Source organism: Notothenia rossii (genome assembly GCF_949606895.1).
Source record: "Notothenia rossii genome assembly, chromosome: 6".
Lineage (NCBI taxonomy): Eukaryota > Metazoa > Chordata > Actinopteri > Perciformes > Nototheniidae > Notothenia > Notothenia rossii.
In genome coordinates this window covers 49495500-49499338 of record NC_136909.1, presented here as the reverse complement: position 1 = coordinate 49499338, position 3839 = coordinate 49495500, and the positions used below count along the sequence as shown (strand labels likewise).

Below are 3839 nucleotides of genomic sequence, written 5' to 3'. Positions count from 1 at the left end.
CCTCTACTCAAGAATGTGTTACTTTGCTAAAACTTAAAAAATATGTGTCAAGTGGTTCCAAGCAATTATAGGAGTTGGATAAACTCACTAATGTCATTTTTTCTGCATATGAAAAGATGAGAAGAGCCTACAATGAAAAGCCCAGATATTAAGTGTAACCAATGCAAATAACAATCTGCTAAGAACCACACGAGAATAAAGTAAATAATAAAACACAATTGAGTTGCCGGAACCTACATACGACAAACTCTTCCTGATTTCAATCCAACCCTTTAAATATTTGTTAGCATTGAAACATTGCAGATTAAACAAATACATAAAAAAAGGGAACGTTATGGACATGTTAATACATTTTATTAACATTTTATTATTTCAAAACAGTTGTCATAAAAGAGTAACAAGTTTCTTTAAAAGCACAACACATTAACATACATGGAGACATATGGTTATTACTTGATGGTTATAACTGCATCTGGCTCTTGGGCAGCGTATAACTTAATGCTGTGCATCACGAGATTGTTGCACTTCGACCTCTACTGTTCCCTGTAAATACAAACAAAACACTAAATTGAGTACAAATCAGGACACACCATGTGTTTTCCTCAAAACAAAAATCAAATCCGTCTTGAAAACATAACGAGACCGTTTACATTAGCTGTTAACAGACGGTAACAGAGGTGCTATTCACATGCATTATAAGGGGTTTAAGCCATCAAAAAGAGGCTGGTTTGCAAGAAAATGAACCACATAGTCATGATATTGAGATAGTTCATAAAATGTCCAACTACTTATTTTTAACCCCACCTCATGCGCAGAGATGTATATAAAGTGGCACATGGGTCCTAGAATAAAAAGAACAGACGATTATTTCAACTTTTATCTTGATAAGTGAGAGCGCAGGCCAGTCTACATGAATGCAGGGCAAGGCACGTTTCTGTCCAAAGGTTCCACGATGGGGTCGATAATGTTTTAACATACCACTTTGAGTGGTGACACTAGTGCTGCATAGTTTACATCTCCATCCCATCTGTGATTCAAAAAATTGAAATGTGTACGTTTACCTGATGCTCATTACATTTGTATGTAAACATAACACATCTTGAATTAACCTCTGAAACAATAACTAGTCTGACACACTCAAGGGCTTACCTGATGTGAACCTGAAGTCCATAGCAGGAGGCAAAATGTCTTCAAGAGGAGGTGGGACTGTTTTCTGGAGAGGCAAATAAAAGAACAAAATAGTTACATGATGACAATGTAACAATCATTTCAGTATAATTCATTAAAACATATTTAATTCAATTAATGGAATCAAACATTAAAACACAAGTATCCTTTAAAACGGTATTGTATTTATATACATTTATAAGGATGGCATTTATTATTAAGGATGGTATTGTTAGATACCAGTACAATTCCATGATTCTCTACACAGCGGATCCTAATTACTTCAATATACCCTCCTTTATCTCGTTTGCAAACTGTCTAATATCTACTTTATGTTGTCATCTCCTTAATAAAACTGTATTTATTGATATTTCTCGCTAAAGACTGCATTTTACTGTACTACATTGAACACATCTTGCTGACGTTATAAAACCATCCTCGCCCAATACACACTTTTACTGAATTGCGCCTGAATGCACCTGAACGGAGCGTCCACACAGCAGCGTGCGTTGACGCTCAACGCGACCAACAACCAATCACATGAATCTCCCGCCCCCGACATACAAAGCAAAGTGCTAGAGTAGTAATAATGATCCCGCTTCCATAACATTAGTATGCATAAAAACAGGTCACACCTCCCCCAATTATGCAAATGAGCTAAGTCCCGCCTCCCCTTTGATCGAGGTGTGAGATCTCAAGTAGGTGTGATATCCCAAGTAGGTGTGAGATCCGTCGATAGGAGGGGGATGATGTGTATTCACAGGTGTGAAAAGCCCCCTCTGTTGCGCCTTATGGTGTATAATAAAAAATAAATAAAAAATAAATAAAAATGCTGTTTCAATCACATTAGTATGCATAAAAACTGACAGGTGGGCCCGCCCCCAAGTGTGTGTGTGTGTGTGTGTGTGTGTGTGTGTGTGTGTGTGTGTGTGTGTGTGTGTGTGTGTGTGTGTGTGTGTGTGTGTGGGGGGGGGGGGGGGGGGGGATGTGTGTGTGTGTGTGTGTGTGTGTGTGTGTGTGTTTGTGTGGCCATGGCCGTGTCCCACCCTTTGGCCGTGATGCCCTGTGAAAAAAAATGCAATTTACGGCCAAAGTGGCCTTTGTGCCCCTGTCAAAGGTTCCATTGTAAACAACGCTAGTGAAGTCATACTAGTGCGCGCAGTAGGATAGTCCCGTGCCTGTGCGCGCAGTAGGATAGTCCCGTGCCTGTGGATCAGAGCGATTGCTCTGCTGTGATTGTTCCGTCAGACATGCCGTGTAAACAACGCTAGTGAAGTCATATTAGTGCGAGCAGTAGGATAGTCCCGTGTCTGTGGATCAGAGCGATTGCTCTGTTGTGATTGTTCCGTCAGACATGCATGTAGGGGCCCGACAGCCTCCTCCTCAGCCGCGGGAACAAATCTCGAAGTTACTTTAAAAGCGTCAGAACAGTGTTTTCATAACTGCATTATGCTGCGAATATTCTCATCGCTCTAACCGCTGGAGTTTCACCGCGGCTGTCAGCTGTGTTTACTCCTGTCAATCAAACAGGACACGGTGGAGAGGGGGCGGGGCTTATTTCAATGTAAATACTGTGGAGGAAACCAACTACGACAAGATTAGCCTATTTTACCGTGATTTAATTGTAATACACGTTTCAAAATGATGCGGAAGTAAATACATACTGATACCGGTTAGTACCGGCAAGCGAAAAACCTTTTAAAATGCGTGTTTTCTGAATGGATCAATCAGGCTAAACTAACCTGTAGCTGCTCCGTCCACACTCACAACAACGTCCTAAAGACAGAATTGAAGCAGCGATTGTATTCGCCATGACAGTCTGTGGTTTGTACATGTTTAACTTTTGTCCAGAGCTGTGAGCACACACACACACACACACACACACACACACACACACACACACACACACACACACACACACACACACACACACACACGTATGTGCAGAGTTTGACCCTTGAAGGCTGTTTCTTCTGCTCTGAAATTGAATATATTTGTTACATATTAATATAATATTAGATGTTTTGATTTGATTTTGTGAATGGGAGAAGTAGATGGAAAACATACCAAACACTAATTATTCAAAGTAAAGTATTTTATTTTATATACGGTAATACTAAGGAGGCATAGGCCTATATGATGATATAATGTTTGACATTATTGATATTAAAACAGTGATTTGTTTTTCTGATCAGAAAGTGAAGTTATTTATTTGTCAGCTCCAAATCCAAATGTTTCCCTCCATGGCCTTTGTGCCCTGGCATGAAATTCCAAGCCGTGTGTGTGTGTGTGTGTGTGTGTGTGTGTGTGTGTGTGTGTGTGTGTGTGTGTGTGTGTGTGTGTGTGTGTGTGTGTGTGTGTGTTTGTGTGTGACGGTCTCCCCTAACCCCTGCTGTGGAACGGGGCTACATCAAATCTTATTTTAGCCCCTAAAGAAAATCCCACCATAAACATAATAATTAAAAATAGTATTGATGTATGTTACCACTTTCCTTCTGTCACGATTCTCATGTTATGTCACGTTTATAGTTTTGTAGGTTTGGGTGTTTTTGCTGTTTTCCATGTCATGTTTTCCTCTGGGTTATTGTCTGGTCCTTTTCCCTGTGTTTTCGTCTTGTCATTAGTTTCCCTGGTGTGTCTAATGGTCTGATTATGTTCTTCTTCTTCTTCTT

The 3839-nt window shown here is 40.2% G+C and overlaps 1 long non-coding RNA gene across 1 annotated transcript; it reads right to left on the bottom strand.

Moving 5' to 3' along the window:
* Positions 1-416: 416 nt before the first annotated feature.
* Positions 417-2985, bottom strand: LOC307045365. The gene is made up of 3 exons (XR_013809897.1): positions 2910-2985; positions 1150-1213; positions 417-543 (listed from the first exon to the last, which is right to left on the bottom strand). It is a non-coding gene; the product is annotated as an uncharacterized lncRNA (long non-coding RNA).
* Between the last annotated feature and the right edge of the window lie 854 nt (positions 2986-3839).